Here is a 25,086-nt window from a genome sequence, read left to right on the forward strand (position 1 = left end):
CCCCAAAGGGTTGGCATTCGAGGCTTTAACATGTGAATCATTAGTGACTATTCCAGATTCAAATTGTAATAGGAGGAAATGGATAAAATTTGGCTAAATCAATATGAAGTTAGGTGTGGTGTAGGATGACTGAATTTCACTCAGAAGGTAGAAGAATGAGAAGCAGTCATTTGAGAGTAACCTGGGCGATAGCAAGTTCTGCACCAGTCTACTCAGCCTGTATGCTCGCACCTTGTCTCAAATAGCAGCAGCCACAGCAAGCAATCAACAAATAAAACCTAGAGGAGTCCCCAACAACCCAAACAGCAACAACAGGAAAGGGCGATCACCTATGGCAAAAGCCCAAGATGGACTCAGTCATTTGACTAATTCCTACCAATTAGCCACAAAGGAGACCATGGCATTTGCAAAGACAGAGGTGGTGATCATTATATTAACCCAAACAAACCAGATCCAGAAAGACAGTATTGTATCTTGGGGAACATAATGAGAGAAATGATAAAAAAAATTGTATGGGTGCGGAGGGTTATTTGAGAAGAGGGAGGAGACGGGGGAAAGGAAGAGTGAGGTAGGGTAACAGGGACCGATATGATCAGAGTTTGCTGCATGGATGTATGAAAATATCGAAATGATAGTCCTTACTCTACACAACTGACGAGTACTGGTAAAGAATTCCTGGAAATAATCAAAAAGACAATATTAAAACAGGCAAAGCTGCTGTCGGTGGTGCTTACTCTCAGTACATTGTCAACTTGGCTGCATTAGGATCCACACAGATGTGTAAGGCACACTGGGAGGATTGACAGAGGAAATGCAGCCCTCCTTCAGTGCAAACACCATTGTCCTGATGGCTGCTGGCTGAGATGGAATCAAAGGAGGGGGCAGGAGAAGGTGTCAGGACGTGACATTCCACTCTCACTGCTTCCTTTACTGTGAGCTTCTATAGCATGCTTCTTCCACTGTGGTGGGCTGAACACCCTGAAACCGTGAGCCAAAATAAATCTTTTCTTCTTTAAGCTACGTCTACCGCATACTTTGTCATAGCCACATGAAAGTAGTTAACACGTTATTGGAAGAGTTATTATAGGTGCTACTGAATTTCAAGTAGCAATTGGAAAAATGTACATTCAAACCACAAAAAGATATAATTTCACACTCACTAGAAGGGAGAAAGTCTACATGTCAGTCAATAGCAATGCCAGGATATAGGTCATAGAAGATCCCTCATATACAGCTTTTCCTAAAAGATATGCTATTTGAGGAAATAGTTTTAAGAAGTGAGGATTAACAAAATTCTGCATGGTAGTTGTTTATGGGTAGGAAGTGAAGGGAGGGGCAGGGTGTATCTGTGTGCATTTTCATACGGGTGTTATATTTCACGCTGAAAGCAATGTCTATGAAGACAAGGGCTTGTATCAGCTACACAGAAAATGTCACCTTGACTCTTCTTAGGTAAAATGTTTCTGTCATCTTTTGGCGTTCTTCCTAAGATGGAGGGACCAAGAACCCCAGACTCTTTGATCTAACAAGCCTTAGTTTGAGTACTATAGCCTAACATCAGTTAAGTCTCTCAACTTAAAAAACGTCAGGTTGTGCCTTTTAGAGCTGTATAGTTCTGTCTAGTCTGATTTCCCTTGTAAGTCACGTTGTGTGTCCTAACGTGCATATGTACTTTCTGAATTATTGTAAGGTTTTATCATATATTCCTTTTATGATGATTTCAACATTTTTCGAAAGCTTGAAGAAGACGAAGATGAAACCACTTACTTTGTCGTGGTAATTACTAGACTTATTAGGGCGCTATCTTGCCAAGCCTCAGTTTCTGTGGAAGATGCTATAGTAATTTATTAAGTTGGTAACTAAAAGCTTGCTTTACTTGGCTGTAATGAATCACGTCAAGCTTCTCTCTATGCCTACAGACTTCCAGGACCATCTGTCTTCTATTTGAATTGAATCTATGCTGTCTGACTTCACGCTGTACAGCCACCGAGCTGAAAGCAGCTGTCGTTGGCTTCAGGTTTATTCTTGCATTTCTCTCTAATCCAACACCATGAACTCTGCTTTGGGTCTCATCTTTGATCCTTTCAAAGGGCTTTTTCTCTGACAACAGTTCTCTCTGTTCTCTCCTCTCTCTCTCTCTCTCTCTCTTTCTCTCTCTCTCTCTCTCCCCCCCCAAATATTTACATATCACTTTTCATTAAAAAAAAAAACAAAAAAACTTCTTTAGTACCAATGAGCCATTAACCACAGGTTGTTAAATCATTCCTGTATTTCGCTAGCAAACCACTGTGCGCTTCATACCCTCCCCTTTCCCTTCCTCCACAGCCATAGCCACTGTGCTGCCCCTCAGAGCATCCGAGCATACTTTGCATCTCTCAGGCTTCTTCCTTCAACTGTTCTGGGCTTGCTGGCCTCCTCACTGCTTTCAGGGCTGACAGTACCCTGTTTGAGGCTCTCCTCCTGCGCCCCTCCACCTCAGGTTTCTTTCCTTGTCTTCACAAGTCATAAATGTCCTTTGATTAAAAAAAAAAAACTAAAAGTACCCCCACCCCCGCTTCTTGGATTACTTATGTCTTTCTTCATGGTACTCAGGACTAGCTGGCATATGCTTACGGGTGTCTGCTGAGGGCTAGAATAGCGCCTGCCCATACTTGGAGCCCAGTAGATATCTGTGGGTTGAATCAAGCCATGAATGTGGAACTGCTCTATCAGAACTGCAATAATTCCCCTGCTTCCTGGCCGCATGACTCACACTGTGCTGCTTTTGGTACCTGTGACACGTTGTCTCAGCCTGCATGGTGCCGGGGTCTGTATCCTCTCCTCCCTTTTCCGGTGCATCCCAATTGCTGTCCATCCTAATGGACAAGGCTCAGTAATAGTTAGCAGCATAAACTATATGTAGAGTGTGTGTGTGTGTGTGTGTGTGTGTGTGTGTGTGTGTGTGCGCGCGCACACACACTTACATGTTTGTTTCACCTAACTAATGTAAAACAATGGAGTTTTCTTCTTTATAAAGTCTGGTTTGTTATGGAATAAAAGCTATATTTATTTACACATCACTTTCTAATCTGTTTGTCTATTGATACTGTTTCAATGAAAACAGTGTGACCGTTTTAAATGTTCACTACACACACACACACACACACGCATGCACACACACAAACACAGCCCTAGTAGGCCTGTATTGTGGTATGTTAGCTATGGCCGCTGATGTATTTTCTCCCATAGCAGCTGCAAATCTCCTTTTGGCACTGTGGAAGACATCCGTCAGGAGAAGTTTGCTAGCACTTACACTGTTCACAATCATGTGTGACTCAGACCTGGGGGAATCTAATATCCCCTACTGGCCTGCGTGGAGACTGCATTATCATGGTACACATACAGACAAGGCAGTACACATACATTCATATAATTAAAATTAACCTTAAAGAAGAGAAAGTTGTATTTTGACTTCTGTCATTTTGTTGGTTTTGTGTTCTTTACTTAGACCTTTTTTGATTGACTTATCTTTTGATTAACTTTTTAATATAATTATATTCAAATGTGTATATATATACACATATACATACACACAACACATATAAATATAAATAAGTATGTATATTTATTTATAATTATATAATTATTATCTTAGGTGGTATCCTTGCATGCCTACCTTTCTTTCTTAATACTAACATTCCTTCCAGTATCTTCTGTAAACCTTAGTGATCATAAATTTCTTTTATAATAAAGAGTTTTTATCCTTCAATTCTTAATAGTTTTACTCTCTATTACTAGTATATCATACTATGTACATATTTACTATATCTACTACTACACACAGTTTACCTGGCAGTTGTGGTCTTTCGGATCTTAGATGGCATTTCTCCAGGCCCTTTTGGCTTTAAGAGCCTGTACTGACTAGTCAGGTCTTGTTCTGAGGAGCCTGTCCTTTCTTGCAGCTTTCAATACACTTCCTTTTGTCTGTGTTTTTGATATTTTAACTCTAATGTTGTGAAGAGTTTTTCTCCTTGTTCTATCTACTTAGCATTCTGTGGGATTCTTACCTCTGGCTAGGCATTGCTTTCTCTAGGTTTGGGGAATTTTCTTCTGTGATTTTGCTGAAAATATTCTCTATGCCTTTGGCAGCATTCTCCTCTTTCGAAGCTCACAGTTAGAGATTTAGTTTTTTCATGGAGAGCCCCAAGCTCTCCTGTGTTCCATTGAAGAATCCTACTGGCCATTACTGAATAATCCAGTTCTTTATCTGTGTGATGCTGTTTTCTGTGGAGTCCATTCTATTGGTAAGGGCTTAATTTGGCTTTCTGTGTTTCTCATCTCTGTGTTTTTTTTTTTGTTTTTGTTTTTGTTTTTTTTTTTTTTTTGTATTTTATCTCATTGCTGTGTACTGTGTTTATGTCTTGGATTGATGATCTTATTGATGATCTTATTTCCTTTTAGCTTTTTGTTTTTGTCCCCTTAGAGTGAGTGCAGTTATGCGGTTTGGACATAGTTATGATCATTCTTAAAGTCATTTGTCTAGAAATCATTCAAAATCTTTCTCACCGGGGCAAAGATTAAAACAGAGACTGAAGGAACTCCCATTCAGAGCCTGCCCCACAGGTGGCCCATACATATACAGCCACCCAATTAGACAAGATGGATGAAGCAAAGAAGTGCAGACCGACAGGAGCCGGATGTAGATCGCTCCTGAGAGACACAGCCAGAATACAGCAAATACAGAGGCGAATGCCAGCAGCAAACCACTGAACTGAGAATAGGTCCCCCGTTGAAGGAATCAGAGAAAGAACTGGAAGAGCTTGAAGGGGCTCGAGACCCCATATGAACAACAATGCCAACCAACCAGAGCTTCCAGGGACTAAGCCACTACCCAAAGACTATACATGGACTGACCCTGGACTCTGACCTCATAGGTAGCAATGAATGGCCTAGTAAGAGCAACAGTGGAAGGGGAAGCCCTTGGTCCTGCCAAGACTGAACCCCAAGTGAACGTAATTGTTGGGGGGAGGGCGGTAATGAGGGGGAATGTGGGGAGGGGAACACCCATAAGGAAGGGGAGGGGGAGGGGGATGTTTGCCCGGAAACCGGGAAAGGGAATAACACTCGAAATGTATATAAGAAATACTCAAGTTAATAAAAAAAAAATCTTTCTCACTGGGAGTCACTAATATGGGATAGGTAATATTGGAAGAGATTTCTTGGGGTTTCTAATGTTTTTATTTCTGTAACGGGGCTTATGCATCTGGAGTTAGTTTGTTGGCTGAGTATCTCTTCCTTTTTCCTTTTATATGAACATAAATCTCCTTCTCCCAGAGAGGTATTTCTAACGGTCATCAGAAGGTTAAATCGTACTGTGGTTAAAGCACCACTTTTCTCTGTGGGATTTGTATTTGGGGCACAAGTTCTATCCCAAATCTCCCTATGAGGATTAGGCAGTGTCTGTCCTAGGTCAGCATGAGCCTCTTGCCAGGGTCTCCAGGTTGTGTTTTGAGTTACAGGATTCCATCTGCCTGTGGGGCACACAACAGGACAGCTTAGCCCTCCTTTCTAGGTCCCCAGCTCCTGCCGCAGGGACCTCTTGTGCCTGTGTGTCTTACCCTGTGCTCACAGCTTCTTAGGAATAGCTTTATGCCACCTCTTTGGACCTCTAAGATAAAGAGGTAAAATTTATTGGAAAAGCCACCTTCTCAAACAAACAAGGCAAGAACTAGTCACAGTTGTACATATCTACAATCCCAACACTGAGAGGGCTGAGGCAGCAGGATTGTGAGTTTGAGCCCAGCCTGGACCATGGCTGCATAGTGAATTCAAAGATAAACTAGGCTCTATACCAGAAAGCTGTTTCGCAAAACCAAAAGCAAAACTAACCCCTTTAAAAAAACTACTAATAAGAGTAAGAATTAGGATATCTATCTATGGGCACTAAAGTAAATTTCACACTTATTGGAAACTTCCTACACAAAAAAGCTCACGTCCAAATGATTTTTCTATCTTAAGAAGTATCTTTTTAATTTATAAATAAAATTATATATATTTACTTGGTACTCTGTGTTTCAACACATGTACAAAGTTGCTCATTGCTTAAGTGAGAATAAGCATTATCTATCCTCAGACATTCATGCTGTCTGTGGTAAAAAGCATTCCTAAACCTTTAAACCTTTCCTCTGCTTCCTTTGAAATAGATCACCCAGTGAGCAATAAATCTAACATTTCCTTTCCATTTACAGGTCTCTGGACTGTCTGTACTGATTCCCCTTCCCATTCTGTACTCAGCTGTAGGTTTGAACAGGCAAAGGGTGGCCATAATTATGCTCAGGAAACTGACGCCTTCCATTGGCTTTTTTCCCCCTGGTCTCTCTGTTTAGCAGACAACAGAGTCCATTCATGCCCAACATCACCGCTTCACCTCTGCTTCTGGGCTGTCGCTATGTCCTGGAGGATTTTCTCCCTGGGTTAACTAATGCAGGGCTTCCTCCTCTCCTCAGTCCTAACTCAAGTATGCTGCTCATCATAGTCCTTGAACCAGAGTCGGCTTTGACGGGACGTTGGGTCTCTCTAAGCCTGTCTTGTATTTTCCACCCCGTGAATTCTTTGGCCCTTCCATTTTCTCGCTGGTGTGTTATTTTGTAGTTTTCCTTGAGCACTGAGCAGAAGCAAAATCCCAGCAGTTTTTCTGGATTCTGAACTACCAATTTGGGAAAAGTCAAGAAGTAATAATCTTTTGCCTATGGCCTCTTAAAAATAAAATAAGATCACCTCAAAAACAGAGAAATAATTTTATAATAGCAATAGGACAAATTTCCACAAAACAAGCTGGCTGCCACAGGGTAGTGTGACCTCGTAAGTCTTGTGGTAAGAGAAGCTGTGGTCCCCAGTGACCCTGCCTTGGACTTGGTTTGTGTTCTTCGTTAATTCACTTAATTCTTTTAGTAACTCTTATTTTTAAATGGAGGCATGGTTGCATTTAAGAGTTACTACTTCTCAAAACCTTTAGTCCTTGATAAATGAATCTTTTTTTTTTATTAACTTGAGTATTTCTTATTTACATTTTGAATGTTATTCCCTTTCCCGGTTTCCGGGCAAACATCCCCCTAGCCCCTCCCCCTCCCCCTCTATGTGGGTGTTCCCCTCCCCACATTCCCCCTCATTACCGCCCTCCCCCCAACAATTACGTTCACTTGGGGTTCAGTCTTGGCAGGACCAAGGGCTTCCCCTTCCACTGTTGCTCTTACTAGGCCATTCATTGCTACCTATGAGGTCAGAGTCCAGGGTCAGTCCATGTATAGTCTTTGGGTAGTGGCTTAGTCCCTGGAAGCTCTGGTTGGTTGGCATTGTTGTTCATATGGGGTCTCGAGCCCCTTCAAGCTCTTCCAGTTCTTTCTCTGATTCCTTCAACGGGGGACCTATTCTCAGTTCAGTGGTTTGCTGCTGGCATTCGCCTCTGTATTTGCTGTATTCTGGCTGTGTCTCTCAGGAGCGATCTACATCCGGCTCCTGTCGGTCTGCACTTCTTTGCTTCATCCATCTTGTCTAATTGGATGGCTGTATATGTATGGGCCACATGTGGGGCAGGCTCTGAATGGGTGTTCCTTCTGCCTCTGTTTTAAATTTTGCCTCCCTATTCCCTGCCAAGGGTATTCTTGTTCCCCTTTTAAAGAAGGAGTGAAGCATTCACATTTTGATCATCCGTCTTGAGTTTCATGTGTTCTGTGCATCTAGGGCAATTCAAGCATTTGGGCTAATAGCCACTTATCAATGAGTGCATACGATGTATGTCTTTCTGTGATTGGGTTACCTCACTCAGGATGATATTTTCCAGATCCATCCATTTGCCTATGAATTTCATAAAGTCATTGTTTTTGATAGCCGAGTAATATTCCATTGTGTAGATATACCACATTTTCTGTATCTATTCCTCTGTTGAAGGGCATCTGGGTTCTTTCCAGCTTCTGGCTATTATAAATAAGGCTGCTATGAACATAGTGGAGCACGTGTCTTTTTTATATGTTGGGGCATCTTTTGGGTATATGCCCAAGAGAGGTATAGCTGGATCCTCAGGCAGTTCAATGTCCAATTTTCTGAGGAACCTCCAGACTGATTTCCAGAATGGTTATACCAGTCTGCAATCCCACCAACAATGGAGGAGTGTTCCTCTTTCTCCACATCCTTGCCAGCATTTGCTGTCACCTGAGTTTTTGATCTTAGCCATTCTCACTGGTGTGAGGTGAAATCTCAGGGTTGTTTTGATTTGCATTTCCCTTATGACTAAAGATGTTGAACATTTCTTTAGGTGTTTCTCAGCCATTCGACATTCCTCAGCTGTGAATTCTTTGTTTAGCTCTGAACTCCATTTTTTAATAGGGTTATTTGACTCCCTGCAGTCTAACATCTTGAGCTCTTTGTATATTTTGGATATAAGGCCTCTATCTGTTGTAGGATTGGTAAAGATCTTTTCCCAATCTGTTGGTTGCCGTTTTGTCCTAACCACAGTGTCCTTTGCCTTACAGAAGCTTTGCAGTTTTATGAGATCCCATTTGTCGATTCTTGATCTTAGAGCATAAGCCATTGGTGTTTTGTTCAGGAAATTTTCTCCAGTGCCCATGTGTTCGATAAATGAATCTTAAATTGCGACATTTTGTGTTAGGCAAGTGTCCTGACATTAAAAACTATCCCTAACCCAAAGACTTTACTTCTTGATTGAGAAGAGTCAGGGTGGACGGTACGAACGTAACTGAGAAAAGTGAGTGTGGAATGAAAGCGTGGACAGCATGACCCAATGCTGTTCGCCTGCTGCAGATGGACAGTAGCCAACTTAGATACACGATTCACGCACCACCACAAGGACAAGTCACACGGCTCTGGGAGCATGGCTGTTCCTATTGATGTGACAGGGAGGACATCCCCTGCTCTAAGTTCATGCCCACCAGCTAAGAGACAAGTTTGCAGATGGGCAAGTGCGATGAAACATTACACTTTTCTTTTTCCCCTTGATATTTGTCTTAGGGTTTTACTGCTGTGAACGGACACCGTGACCAAGGCAACTCTTACAAGGACAACATTCAATTAGGGCTGGCTTACAGGTTCAGAGGTTCAGTCCATTATCATCAGAGTGGGAACATGGCAGCATCCAGGTAGGCATGGTGCAGGAGGAGCTTAGAGTTCTATGTCTTCATCTGAAGGCTGCTAGGAGAATACTGGCTTCCAGGCAGCTAGGATGAGGGTCTTAAAGCCCAGGCCCACAATGACACAGCTACTCCAACAGGGCCACACCTTCTAATAGTGCCACTCCCTGGGCCGAACACATACAAACCATCACAATGTTCTTCAAGCATTTTTGTTTTATGATTTTCTGCATTCTCGTGTTCAACAGGACAGAACTGGCGATAGAAGTATATTAGTCATTTGTGGGGCAGAGAGAGATAGGATTTGACAGGGACAACTAAGAAGTGTTGAGGAGCAGAAGGACCAGGCCATGAGACAGAAATGACACATTTTAAAGGGAAGCAAGGTTAAAATAGCAGGTGCCATCCATGTCATGGAGTAGGGGGCCCAAGGCCTAAGTGGCACAGCATGCATTTTACATGAAGTTAAGGAAAAGGAACTAAACTTGGGATAAGGCGATAATGTAATTACAATGAATAATATTTTATCAGCACAACAGTAACATCTCGTCCGTGTTTCCATTTCATATACACTATTTTTAGAAAAAATTTAATTATTCTATAATTGGAATGGGAGGATTTGTACCCATAGCTTTAACTATTGGCCCCCGTTGAAGAAAATAGAGTCAGCTGAAAACATGGAAAGACATGAATATCCAGTTCAGTAAAGAGGGCATTGGTTTGTATGGTTAACGATGTGCACAAAATATTCATTCAGTTTGACTGGAATTACTAATGTACCTTAAAATAGTAATGATACGCGAGTGCTGTTCATCAGTTAAAATTACTATTTTTACTTTTATATTTAAAATCTTTTATTTGCGAATGTGTGTTTGCCTGTTTGTCTGTATGTGTACCATGTGCATGCTATGCCTTCAGAGGTCAGAAGAGGCCCTAGGATTGGAGTTACAGGTGGCTGTGGGCTACCCAGTGAGGGTGCTGGGAACAAACTCTGGCCTTCTGTCAGAGCAGTAAGTGTTATTAATTGCAGAGCCACTCTCCAGCCTGTGGCAATTATGTATTTAAATGAAAATAGAGTAATTTTTCTTACTAAATGCCAGTGGCAAGTACTGAGAGACTAGACCATAGGGTCTACACTGCAACAATGTATAAAAGTCCTCATGAGTCAGTGTAGCCTTTCATTTAGAAATTCCACTTCTTGGAACTTATTCTTCTTAGGTAATCATTTAGGACAAGGCTAAAGATTTTCATTGCAATTTAAAAATTATTTTTACAAACGTAAAAACTAAACGAACAACAGTATAGATTTTTTTTTTATGCACTGTAATACTGTTCTGTGCATCCACAGAACTGAAGATGTCACAGTGGAGTTGTTGGCCTGCAGAGGTGCTCTTGACATCTGATTTCATCTTGAGAGCAGGTTTCATTAACAAATACTGGAAACCATAGTAGTCAAGATGGTGCGATACTGGCTTAGTAGAGGGTGATATTTTAGGTATGGGTGATACTGGTTCAGATGTAAGTTTAGATATAGATAAATACAGTCAAAAAGAGACTAGAAGTAGATGGAGTTATATAGTCAATTAAGTTTTAAACAAAAATGAAGTATTTGAGAAGAAATGAAATAAATCTTTCTACAGATACTTTTTAAAAACGGGTATTTTTATGAGAGAAGAATTGTGTTTTATTGTGGTGTCATACATGCACTTTGAAGATAATACAAGGTGAAGCTCGTGTTTAAACAGAAGCACTAACCTAAACCACAAAGCTTCTAAGAGAAGAACAGGAAATAAAACCATCGCAATTTTAGGAGCGATAAAGATCGTAACATGTTAACCATAGAACATAGAATAGGTAAATTCAATTTTATTGAAAATTCATTCGTAAAAAGACATCACTAAGAAATCAAAAATCATATCACAGATAGGGATTAAATCTTTCCAGTCCATCTATCTATTGAAATACTTGTATCCAGAGTAAATCAATAATTCCACCAAACATAAATGTCTGAGTTTAAAGAGTGAGCAAAGACTTGATCCTTCACAAGAAGAGGAAGGAGGAGGAGGAAGAAGAAAGAAGGAGGAAGAGGAGGAAGGGGAGGATTAGGATAAGGATGAAGAGGAGGAGAAAGAAGGGGAGAGGAAGAGGAGGAGGAGAAGGAAGAGGAGGAAGAGGAAGAGGAGGAGGAAGAAGAGGAGGAGGAGGAGGAGGAGGAGAAGGAGAAGGAGAAGGAGAAGGAGAAGGAGAAGGAGAAGGAGAAGGAGAAGAAGAAGAAGAAGAAGAAGAAGAAGAAGAAGAAGAAGAAGAAGAAGAAGAAGAAGAAGAAGAAGAAGAAGAAAGGGATGTCAGTTGCTGGTAAGCACATGAAAAAGTGGTGAACAACTGACTGAGAAATGCACGCCAAAGCCACAATGAGGCAGGGCGGTATACACAAAGCCAAACTGTTGGCCGTTGAGGTAACTGAGGCTCCCATTCTACTGCTGGGACAAGCTGAGAATGCCACTATCCCTGTGCAAGTTTATTTGGTGGAGTTAAAAAATATGTTTACTTCTTGACCTTGCAATTAAAGCCCATTTGTAGCTAGATGAAAACACATGTCTGCACACAGACCTTTACAAGGCTGCCCAGGCCAGCTTTATTCACATTTGTTTCCAACTGGAGACAACCCAACTCTGACTCTAGGTAAATGAATATCAATCTTTGCTACTGCTGTATTTAACAACACGGGCAGCATGGAGGGGAAATGCCAGACAGAAAAGAGTACATACTGTCAGGTTCTACTTGTGTGAAAAATGAACAAACAAAAACAGTTCTAGGATTTTAAAAAATAAAATAAAATTAAAACAGTGGTTGCCTCTGGGGAGGTGAGCAGGCTCTAGCTAGGAAAGGGTAGGAGAAAACTCACTAGTTTACAGAAACACTCTGAGATTGGCAATGTGCACTAGTGTGTGCACTTGCCAGACCTCATTAAACGTAAAATCTGTGCCTTGTGTTTGTAGAAATCTGTCCAAGGAGGCCCTCGTTATATCTGCCTCTAGGTTTTCACACCCCCATAGCTGTCCCAGATTTGCTCCATGTGACCCTACATTAACGGCAGAAGTGGTGTTGTGACCTTGGTGCTGGCTTTGAACCATGTTGTGGCTTCTGCTTTGGTCTCGTTTCCGTGATCTTGTTTGGGTTGCTTGTTCTGGAGAAGTTGACTGCCCTGTCTTCTGCACGTCATGGAGTCTAGCCATAGAAGCTAAACATGCACTTCAACAACCAGTGAGGAGCTGGGGCCTCCCAACCACTCCAGCAGGGAGCTGGGGTGTGGGTATTCTAGTCTTCAATGACTGGTGGCTCTCACACCTTCACGCAGTTCCTGAAGGAACTTCTGGAGCTGTTCAGCTAAACTATGTCCCGAGTCTTGGCCCCAGGAACTGTGTTTTGGAAAGAAAAAAAAACCACACCTTTTCTTTTAAAGCTGTAAAATTTTGGCAGTAGATAACTGATATGCTTTATATACAAGATGTATTTCAATTTGAAATATTGGAAAGATAAGACAGATAAGACTAGATTGAGTGCCGGTGTCTCTGCTTAGTGAACAATATTGTGCCACTTGACCACAGTTATTTGTTATCTCAAAGATCAGGATCAAGGAGACTTATTACTGACTCGCACAACCAGGCTGCAATAATGTGTCTGTATGCTGGTGAGGCAGAGAAGACCGCAGTGCTCAGTCCAGTCCAGTGCTGGGTGTCTGGAAGTTCCCCGGAGAGTTGCTGCTTATAGGGTGAGGGAGTTGGAGGGTAATGTAAGCAGCAGAAGGGGCAGCAGAGATGGGCACACCAGCTCAGGAAGGTCGGCAGCACTGCTTTTCCTGAGCCGTTCTATATTTGACCCTCTGCTGATGACGATGCCCGCTTTGAGGACAGCTCTTCCCTCTTCTCAGTTGATTCTCTCTGGAAACACCCTCATGGAAATGCCCATACGTCTCCTAGGTGACCCTAAATCCCATCAAATGGGCAACATCAACCTCACATTTGGGTGGTCTGATTATGACTATGCACCTTTTGATTTCTTCTAAATATTGTAATGTGTAAAATACGAGGTTTTAATAAAAGCAAACAGTTGGAAATAGGTCTTTACCTGTGCTCAATCAGAGAGAGCTATACTCCCCCAGGGTCTGAACACAGAGTCATGGGCTTAGCATCTTGGGGGTTTTGACTTGTATTTACATTTAATAAATATTTTAAGTGTGAGTGCTTTGTATATGTGTCTGTGCATTACATGTATGCAGTTCCTATAGAGGCCAGAAGAGTGTGACAGTTGCTCTTGAACTGGAGTTATAGATGGTTGTGAGTCACCACGTGGATGCTGGGAATTGAACCTGGGTCCTCTTAAAGAACAGCAAGGTCTTCACCCCTAAGTCATCTCTGCAGGCCAAGAAAACTTTTTATTTTACTTTTAAAAGACTTGTTTTTTTTTAAAAAAGATCCTTTCTCTCCTTTAAGCCAATAAAGCTGATATGACAATATCTGGCAGAATGACTTATGGGATGGGAGATTGTTTTGGCTCATGACTTGAGAAGCTTGCAGTCTATCTCAGCAGGAAGTCATGGCACAGTTCACGGCAGGAAGAACATGGGGTGATGCTTCACATGCTAGCTAAGATCAGGAAGCTCAGATCAGGGTCAGGACCAGAGCATGTACAATCTTTAAAGACCCATCTCTTGCAACCCCCTTCTGCTAGACAAAGTCAGCCTCGTACAGCCTACAAGCTAGCACCACAAGCTTGAGAGCAAGTGTTCAAGCCACGAACCTGTGGGAGACATTACAGACTGAAACCACAGGAAGACAGGACTTTTACAAAGCACCTCGCTTTGGCTAGGCTGGTCTGTAATTCTAGTGCTGGGAAGGCTGAGGCTGGAGGTTTGTGGATTGGTGACCAGCACAGGTTACATAGAAACATACTGTCTAAAAACAAAACAAGATAAACAAGACCCCCTGTCTTAGTCAGGTTTCCATTCCTGCACAAAGCATCATGACCAAGAAGCAAGCTGGGGAGGAAAGGGTTTATTCAGCTTACACTTCCACAGTGCTGGTCATCACCAAAGGAAGTCAGGACTGGAACTCAAGCAGGTCAGGAAGCAGGAGCTGATGCAGAGGCCATGGAGGGATGCTACTTACTGGCTTGCTCAGCTTGCTCTCTTACAGAACCCAGGGCCACCAGCCCAGGGATGGCACCACCCACAATGGGCTGGGTCCTGCCCCCTTGATAACTAATTGAGAAAATGCCTTACAGCTGGATCTCATGGAGGCATTTCCTCAAGGGAGGCTCCTTTCTCTGTGATAACTCCAGCTTGTGTCAAGTTGACACACAAAACCAGCCAGTACACACCCCTAATAGTACATCTACCATTTGCAAGTGGGATGGCCACTGTGCTTTCTTTCCTTCCTTCCCCCTTTTGACTAGCACAGCCATTACTGCACTGTTCTTCCCCATTTTCTTTCTCCCCTTTCAGGCTTCCTGATGCAGGAGGTCTATAACCCCTAGGCCTTTTGTTTCCTACCCTAAAACATACATTTCTGTTCATGTGGGAGAAATCTGACTTTATGCACCTTATGTAGGAGCCTTAGTAGAGCCAGGATAGAGCCAGGGCCAAAGCCAGGCCCATGGCTGGGTAGAGGCCAAAGAGGAGAAAAACCACATCGAGCACATGATGTTGGGAGACCTGGGATCCTTATTCTGTGTGGCCATGTGTTCTGACCATGTCCTCAGATACACTGGGGAAGAAGCTCTGCTCCAAGAACTTAGATTGTGTCAGTGACGCTCACATGGAAACGCATCCCCCCACAACACATTTACAATTCGGTAGACAGAGCTGTGGTCTGCCGAGCGCTGTCATGACAGGTACCCAGCCATGACAGTTTACCATGCCAGGGCCTTATTGGAAAGTACAGAAGATTCCAGTATCCATTGCTTTCCCCAAACGACACGGGTTATTAAATAAAAATCTCAGTGCCAATGGTGGGGTACTTCCTTGTAAGGATAGCTTTAACTGTCAACCTGACTCAACCTAGAATCACCATGAAAACAATGTCAACTGAGAGATGACTTACATCTATTGGATTGTAGGCCTGGCTGTGGGGCTTTGTCCTGTTGGTTAATTGACCCAGCCCTAGCCCACTGTGGGCAGCACCATCTCTAGGCTGAGCTCCGGGCTGTATGAGTAAAGAAACCTAGGTGAGCAAGCAAGTAGGCTGTGTGTGTGTGTGTGTGTGTGTGTGTGTGTGTGTGTGTGTGTGTGTGTGTGCGCGCGCGCGCGCGCGCTCGCGCGCATGGGTGCATTTGTTCTCTGTCCTTGACTATGGATGTCATGTGACTAACTGCCTAAATTCCTCCTTGGGCTTTACCTCAATGATGGGCTCTAACCTGAAATCGTAAGTCAAATAAAAATTCTTTCTTCTGCTATGTTCATTTTCAGAACTCTTTTTATTGCACCAGTAGAAAGAAACCAGAAGGCATCATCATAAATTATTGGTTAGAGGAAGCCCCAGGGAAATCCAAACCAGCACAAGCTATTCCCATTGCTTTTGGATGCTCATCATAACTAGATGGTAAGACTCTATATGAAGACACAACCCTTTGGTGGCAGGGCTGAGAGTAATAAGGCTGTACCTGACTTGAAGACTTCCTCCTGGCTGGGTAGTTATCACAGTACTGAAAGGTGCTGGTCAGGCCTGTCAGGGAGAAAAGCTGTCAATGATATCAGTCGTCTGCAAACCCTGAATGTTAGAAGCATCCGAGAGGCGGGATGCGTGCATTAGTGCTAGAGTGGCACGGAAGTTATGGAATAGCTAACAGATTTCTGATCAAATGTGAGGTCAGCAGTAAAGAAAGAAATCCATGCCTGGCACTGCAAACCTGGTCAAAAGCTCATGGACCAAGAAGTACTGGGCCCTAGGGTGGGACCCTATTACTGTTCTGCTATTGCGTGCTGTCGGACTGCCTCATCTCCATTTAAGTTTAGGATTTGTATGTCTCCCAACCTTGCCCAGAGAAGCATCTTTCTGTAGTGGGCAATAGTTAATACAGACTTGTAACTAGTCAAAATTCCAAGAATTTTGGCCATCGAGTCCTCAGCCCTGTGGAATATCTATATCCCCTCGCCCTCTGGCAGGCTCAGAGGAAGACTCAGAAAGGGGTGGAATGAATGAAGAGACTGAGGATGGGGAGGAGGGCTGAGAAATGTCTTCTGGACATGCGGTGGCCATCATAGTCATACATTCATTGCATCCATGGTTACCCGAATAACGTCTATGTACCACCACGCCAACAAAACGAGTTAACATTCTTACAGGGAGCAGTAGTCGGACTCAGTAGGGTGTGAAGGTGGGAAAGGGGCCTGTTAGGTGGGAATAGGGTAGAGAGAGGAGTTGCTGGTTGATAAGATCAAGATACACTGTATACATGTACAAAATTGTCAGAGACTATGTAAAATATGTCCAATTAAAATAAAGTCAACATGCAGAAATTAACTCTGTCTGTTTTTTTGGTCAGCTCAATCAGTCTGAGTGTTCTTCATGTTCCCACTGTTTTGGGGGACGTCTGACTTTTGATTCACCGCCATATTGCTCACCCAGCCGACAAGAGAGTAATGGTGATATCGTACAGGCTGCCAGTTTCTGAAATGATCAAAACTCTTCATGTAATAAGGCTGTAGGCACAATATGAAATAAAGTTTATGCTACATTGTGAAGCTACTCAGAAAAGCAGAGGGAGGTGTTGTGTATACAAGTTGGGTGACTGTCAATGTTTAGGTAAAAGGGGCTAAAGGGAAGATGGGATTTTCTTTTCTATTTTTGATGGTAAAACATGTACAACAGATTTTGCTGTTTTGAGAGCACCATTCAGGAGCATCAAGATTCATCTGAGTGTGCAGCCTGACCTGAGAAAGAGTCCTCATTGAAGTGGGAAGACCCACCCTGACTGTGGGTGGCACCTTCTGCTGGGCGTGGCTGAGGGAAGATCATCCCACCTCACCGTCATGGGCTTCCTTCTTGCCCTTGAGCTAATTTGCTCTGTTGCTGCTGCCATTTTCTTCCCTTCTATCAGAACCCACACTTCCAGGTTTTCGCTGTAGTCTCGGGACCAGTGGCTCTCCAGGAACCTTCCAGGATTGTGTCAGCAGATAAGAACTGCTGAGGCACCCAGTCTTATGGACAGAACAATTGCCATTTTGCCCCTCCCCTTGTCAGTGAAAGTCAAGGACCCAGTGTCAGATATCTTAGTTTTCAGGTATGACATTTGTCAGGGAGAACTCTGACTAAGGAGGTAGTGAGCGTTTATCTATTCAGATCACAGATACCTGTTGTAGTAAGAAGTGAAACAGAACAGTTAGGAAATGCCCCCACACCCCGGACTGTAATGGTAAACCTTTATATTTGACTATAAAAATTAATAATACAACTAACATAACAGTTATATTTCTCGAATATAATCTCACAATTAGTCTTGTTTCCAAAAGCTTATTCTATTAGCAGTGACTAATGTCCTATGGTTGCTACAACAAGGGACGACAAACTTGACAACTTAAAAAGATAGGCTCTCATTTTTCCACAGTTTTAGGATCAGATGCTCAACTAAGTGCTGGCAGCATTGGCTCCTTATGAGACTCTCAGGGAGGGGTGGCTGGTCTCTTCTTTGGCCACCCTGTATGATCTTAGCTTGTGGCTACATCCTTCATTTTCTGATCTTGTCTTGACATGGCCTTTTAACGCCCCAGAGTCCCCTTTCCTTTAAGGTACCAGTCACTTGCCTGGGACCCATCATACATCCTGGATATTCTTCACTTAATTACCCTGTGAAGAGTCTATTTCAAATAAAGTTACATCCACAGACATGAGAAGTTAGAGCTTGAACCATTTGGGTGACACAATTCAGCCATGCATTGACACTTTGCCCTCAGGATGCATGAATGCTGACGTTAGGCATTTGTCATTGGGTATCATTATGTCCTCAGAGCTCCTCAAGCCATCGAAGGAGGGCATTAGAGCCATCTTTTCAAGGATGCTTTGGGCAGCAGTTGCTTGGGCTCTTGTTGTGGATCTGCAGGAACTGACACCCTGGCACAGGTGATCTTAGCCCAGGCAATGGTTGAGCCACCCTGCTGGGGACCATAACTGTGTTCTTCTGTGCTGTCAGCAGATGCTATTACACCTTGCCAGGAGGAGGGAGACTTGGAGACCCCTTTTCTTTTCAGGGAAGATATCTTTCTTTTCTTCATGGTTTTGTTGGAAATACCAGCAAGCATTGGAATGTACTTGAGTTTCTTGTGTCTACTTGAGTCTACCAAGGAAATCCTTATGAGAGAATCGATTCCGATTTTGATCACAAAGTCGACTTTTGAACGTATGAATATGCACCACGTGTGTGCAGTGTCCAAAGAGGCCTGACAAGGTTACTAGATACCCTGAAATTAAATGGCAGATGGTTGCGAGCCACTCTGTATACGGTGGTAACCAGTTACAGTCGCCCGCAAGAGCAGCAAGTGCTTTAACCCACTGAGCCATCTCTCCAGCCCCTTCAGAGAGTCCTTAAGAGGTAGGTAGGTAATGCAGACACAGAATGTTCTCGGACTGCGAGTGACAAGGTGCCATCAACACACGGGGCAGTTCCATCTGGTGTTTCAGGTAGGAGGGATTGGAGAGAGCAGATGGAGTTCAAAGCCACAGGAGGGATGCTACAAGCCAGACACAAGAAGGTGAGCCCCAGTATAGGGCTTGGTGGAGGCTGCAGCAGGTAAGTATAGGGGATAGAAAGTGCACGGGGCAAAAGCTGAGGGTAGAGGAATAAGGAGTCCAAGTGTATGTTCCAGAACCGTGAGCCCTGACCACACAGAAGCCTATGCTGATTGAGCTGTCTTCATTTTCTTCTTGGCTGGGCTTCGTCCGTCCTCTGTGGACTTTAGCTTCACGTGGGCTCTTTAGCCTGTTACTGTCTTGCCTCACACTAAATCACAAGTGGCTGCCGTTGTCCAAATGTGACATATTCAATTTAGGATTCTGTCAGTTAGTCTCCTGCTGCATCATTGCTGAAGTGTTTTCCCCTCTTTGCTTGTTAATGTGTCATTTTCCAGGGAGTTGCTCAAGCTGCAGACATCCGTGGAAGTCTTCGAGCTCTTAAAGCACTCCTGTTTAATGGGAAGCTTGTCTAGTTGAGATAGTGGTGCGCATGTACTTAATTGGTTGCTAAACTGTGTTGATGTAGTAACCCAGGAAAACATTTTAGGATAGGTGGTGCGTTCTTACGGTCTGAATAGAATGGACCACTGAGGCTGAATCCAGGGTACTGCCTGGTATGTCTGTCAGGTATGAGAAGGGACTCAGATGTTTGGGGAGGTTTTAATTTTTTAAAAGCAAATACAGTGGTAACCAGTGGAGGTTTGCGACTTTACTGAGCTACTGTAGTGTGTGATGTGATGTATTCTGTGAGCATCGATATTCTAGAAAGGCCTTTCTAAATGGGGCTGGAGCAGATCAGATCTTTAGTAGCACCACGACCTAGCACAGAAACCACAGAGGATGCTGGCCTCAGATTGCAAAAAGAGATTCTGCCCAAAGGGTGACTTGTCAGGCTGGTGGCATGCACAGCAGGAACAGAGAAAGAGAAAAAGGCTCTTTGTAGCAATCATATATAATACACTCCCATTTACATGTCATTATCAAGATAATAGAACCGCAGAGAGAGCAGAGAGATCAGTGGTCCCCAAGGGGGGCTGGAGTCAGGACAAGGCCACACAGGTAGAACACAGGAGCACACTGGGTCAGAATACTCTTGCATTTGGCTTGTGCAAAGTTATATAAAGTGAGTAGAACCACATACCTGTTCGTAGACACACACACACACACACACACACACACACACACACACACACACACACACACACACACACACACCTATGTATAAGGACCAGTGACGACCAAATAAAATTGACAGACTAGTTAACAATATCACCACAGTACCGGCTTGATGGCTTTTTTAAAATAATATTATACTTGAGTTATGTAAGGTGTTACTATGGAGGGAATCTCCCTGCATGATGCAAGGGGCCCTACACACGATTTTAAAGAACCTTCCTGTGGTATATAATCTATTCAAAACAATAGGCTAAAACTGAGACATTCATGGCATGTACTAAGACTATTTACTCATCTGCAGTTCAATTTTCATCTGAAGGTGGCTTTTCTTCCCAAGGTTTGTCTTTTTCTTCTCAGTGGCTAAGCTGTGTCTCTCGGTGAGTCAGAGTTAGAGTCAGAAGTTGACAGAATAAGGGGGAAGAATGAGAGAAAACAAAGCAGTTGCTGTCCAGCCAGCAGTGCTCTAGGATGTGGCAGGGCTAGAGTAGATGCTGCCTGCCGTTTTGCTTATGATTTGTAAGGATGCTGCCCCACATTGGAGACCAGGCCCATGAGCAGCAGAAGCACATCATAGGTTACTGTTTGAAATTGCTTTTCTTTCCTCCACAAAGTAGAATGAACTTATCATAGCTTTGTTGGCATTGTAGTGGCTCCTTGATAATTGTGCTGGCTGGTCCTTGATTTTCTTTTCCCTGTCCTTTCTCTCCTCCCCTCCCCTCCCCTCCCCTCCCCTCCCCTCCCCTCCTCTCCTCTCCTCTCCTCTCTTTTCTTTTCTTTTTGTTTGTCTGTTTTCCCCAATTTGAAACAAGCTAGAGTCACCCAGGAAGAATGAACCTCAATTGAGAAGCACTACTACATCAGATTTGCCCAAATCTGTGGGGTATTTTCTTGATTGATAATGGTTGTAGTAAGGCCCTGCTCACTGCACTGTGTGAGCCCTGGGCAGGTGGTTCTAGGTGCTATCAAAAAGCAGGCTGAGCAAGCCACGAGGAGCAAACCAGCGAGCAGCATTCCCCCATGGTTTCCGCTTCCGTTCCTGCCTCCAGGTTCCTGTTTTGAGTTCCTGCCCCAACCTCCCCGGGTGGTGGAATGTAATGTACGCTGAAACAAACCCTCTCCTTCCCAACCTGCTTTGGTCTTGGCATAGAAACCTGACTGTGCTGTTATAGAGTTTCTTCGATTACCTATGTGCTGTGGGTCATTTCCAGTTTGGGGTGATTATAAATAAAGTTACTATAAGCTTTGATATATATATATAAAATATATATCAAATATATATATATAATATATAATATATAATATATATAATATAAATATATATATATAATCTTTACATATGCCAGACACAACTTAACTTTTAAATGTGTTGCTTGAAACTGTTTGGGAGAGAACACAGACTGGGAGGAGTTTGTAATTCATGTTTATTATTTCCTTAAAAATAATTTTGCAAAGCAAAAGATTTGTTTTGTTGAGGTATACTTTATCAGTTTTTTTTCTTTTATAAACTAAACCTTTTGAAAGTCACATTTAACTCTCTTTGTCTAGCTGTGGATCAAGCAGACTATCGTCTTGGACAGGCGTTTAAACACTCGTTGATCACAAAAGTGGTAGAAAGAAAGAGGCAAGGGACAGCAATAATTAATAAAAGTAGAAACTAAATAGCAAAATTATCTGCTCAATATGACGGTATCAGTAGTTAAAGCCACCCAAGCAAACCGAGCACCCTTCTTAGAAGGCAGAGTCTGTCAAGTTGAGGAAACGAAGGACAATTATATGGTATGTGTGGGTTCACTGTGCTCCAAGATGCAATTCGTTACAAGTGAGTTAAGGATTGAAAACAGGCTGTGAGAAAAGGTCCTGAGAGCTCATCGGCTACAACATTACACCAGAAAGGTTACTAAAGGATGAAGGATTACCTCACCATCCCAAGAAGTTCAAGAAGATATAGTAAACAAAATGATTGTATATTTCATGCCTGGACCTCGAAGTACACAAAGCAGGAAGAAATAGGCCATTGAACAGTGTCACTTGGTGACCAATAGTCGGCTCCCATTAAACAACAGAGGAGCCAGACAAGTCAACAGGAATATATAAGATTTCAAAACATCTCTGAGCCAGAGACTCAGAGACTGCATCCAAAGAGACTGCATCCAAAGACTGCAGAATGCTTGGGCTTTTCACCTGCACACGTCACATCCTCCGAGTTAGGTTGTGCGCTGAACTAGAATTAGAGAGTTAAAGAGCCACAATGGAAGATCAGGCTACTTAAAACTGAGCACAATTCTAAAAAACCCTCATGTAGAAAAAGCTATGCTGAATTGATTAGGAGAGATCAAGGCCTGAGTGTAAAAGTTTAGGGGAAAACTTGAGGCATCACAGGAGGGAAATGAGAGAGTCCTCAGAGGCCAGAGCCTGTGCTCCCAACCTCAAACTCCAGAAGAAAACAGCCTGGTACCAACTCGCAGAGAAAACCACAAAGAGTAAGGGACACCAACAAAACCACAAGCTGAGTCTTCAAAAGATGAGCAGAACTGATCACGTGTGTGACTGACAGGGAGGACTGCTGCCCTTGGCAGTCAAGTGATCCTAGGTTTATATTTTAAGCCCTGTGTGCCAACCACCTGGAGAAGGCAGGTGCGATGGAAATTACTGGAGAACCCAGAAGACAAAAATGGCCACAAGAAGGAGAAGGGAAGATAAACGGAGAGACTGGAAACCTTCTCACGTGGGAAGGTAAAACATTTCTGAGTCAGATTTAAGAGTATAGAGAGATTCTTGGAGACAGTGTTGGGAGGCCATATAGTTAGGCCCAGGACTTTGGTTGTAAGCAGAAGAGGTCTTTGTTTTGGCTTGCAGCCATGGCTCATTCAGGACCCCAGGCTCTGGGTTCCTGCCCTGCTCACGACCTCTCCAATTGCCTGAGGCACGTTCCCCTGCTAAGTGTTTTCCTGTGCACTGCTGGTTCTGCTTCTCTGGTTGCTCGGTGGAGACCCATCACCTGTGGGGCCTTTCGAGCGTGCAGTTCCTTGTGATCCACTCTGTTCCACAAATATTAAGTTGAAAATTTGAGAGTCGTTAAAGAAAACTGATACTCTAAAAACCAAGACATAGATTTGTGGTCAATTGACAATCAAAAGAGCCGTCTACATAAAAAAACTTGTAAATGAATATTCATAGCCTCATTATAACAGCCCAAACTGAAAAGAACCTAAACTTTCACTGATTGGCAAATGCACAGGAAAACTGCTATAGCCATAGAATTAGATACTATTTTGCAACAAAAGGAACAAAATATAGATACAGGCTACAATGAGGACGAACCACTTTTGTGAGCAAATAACTTTATTTTTATGTTGTGTCCTCAATTCAAGCATACTCTGTGGGGATTAATTTTTTTTCTTTTCTTTTGATGAGAGCAATCCCCATGAATTTTTTTAGTTTACCTGAAAAGACCAACAGAGTCAACTAACCTGCACCCTTGGGGGGTTCCAGAGGCTGAATCACCAGTCAAAATCATGCAAAGGCTGGACCTCTCTCTCCCCGCCCCACATAATGTAGCAGATGTGCAGTTCTGTTTTTATGTGGGCCCCCCAACAACTGGAGCCAGGACTTACTCTGCTGCCTGCCCGTGGATCCTGTTCCCCTCACTGGGCTGCCTTGTCTGACCTCAGTAGGAGAGGATGTGCCTAGTCCTGCAGGGACCTGAGGTGCCGGGGTAGCTGCTATACAGGGGATGCATATCTCTTCTCAGAGGTGAAGGGGAAGGGTGGTGGGGGAAAGGCAGTGTGAGGGAGAGACTGGGAAGAGGAGGGCTGTTGTGGTTTGCCCTGAAGTTATCTGTATTTTGATGCTAATTCCACTACCCCAAGGACAGCTGTTTAGTCTCATACTCAGGAATCAGGTGACTTCACCAGAACCTTCTCCCCATTGAATTTGTAAAATACAGGAGAGGGGCAGGTACAGGATAGAAGGAGGCCTGCCATTGGAAGAGAAGGAAGGACGGTCGGGAGAGAAGTTTGAAGGAAGAGGAGGAGACTAGAACAGAAAGGAGAGACAGTAGAGAGGAGAGGGTGAGAAGCCATGACAGCACAGATTCTGCTCTGTGTGTTTACAGGTTGTTATTAATGTTCCTAAGGGATGGATGGTACCGGGCTTTGTATGTTTAAGTGGGCAATTATATCTTACCATTTAGGTCAAAGGTTATTGTGTTGTGTGTTCTTTTATGTGACGGTTTGAGTGTAGGAAAGTGTGCAGCTGGGATGTGTTTCCCCTAAGATATCTAGCAGATATCTTGGGGCACCGTGGTGCAGACCTATCGAGGTAAAAGACACCAATACTTTTTTTTTTAAAAATTTTTATATTTTTACAACAATAGAGGGCTGCAATTGGGATATGCAGGGAATAAATAAAATAATTAATGGAAAAAGAAAAAAACCAAAAATTAGCTTTATTAAGACTTTGTAGCAGACACGGAAGACAGCTGTTGAGTTCTACTTAAATAACGTGTCCATCAAGGCACATGACAGAACAGAGTGAGCCAGGAGTTCCTGCAGAGGATGGAGCAGGAGGCTTTCTAAGTAAGACGGAGAAATGTTGGGGAAGACACGGAAATGTTCTAAAACCGGGTTGTCATGGACTGGTAAAATGGCTCAGTGGGTAAAGGTGCTTGCCACCAAGTCCAAAATTACTCCCTGTGTGCATTGCAACTCACGGGTGTGTACAGGTGCGCGCACACACACACATACACATACACACACACACACACACACACACACACACACACACACACACACACACACACAAAGAAAGTAACATTGGACTGACATGATGATTACACCACTCAGTAATAAGCTGAAAACAGCATCAAAATTGTACCTTTACAATGGATGGTGTAAATTCAACTTTAACGGAGCCGTCTATAAAGGGAACTAGAAAATCGTGGCACTTGCTGCTGTTTCCATAGTGGGTAAAGACAAAGAAATATTCTCCCACAGAGCAGCCTTGTAGGGACAGCACAGGACAAGAGTCAAGCTGCTTGCTCTCACCCAGTACTGTTCACATAC

This window comes from Rattus norvegicus, chromosome 5, assembly GCF_036323735.1.
Source record: "Rattus norvegicus strain BN/NHsdMcwi chromosome 5, GRCr8, whole genome shotgun sequence".
Classification (NCBI taxonomy): Eukaryota; Metazoa; Chordata; class Mammalia; order Rodentia; family Muridae; genus Rattus; species Rattus norvegicus.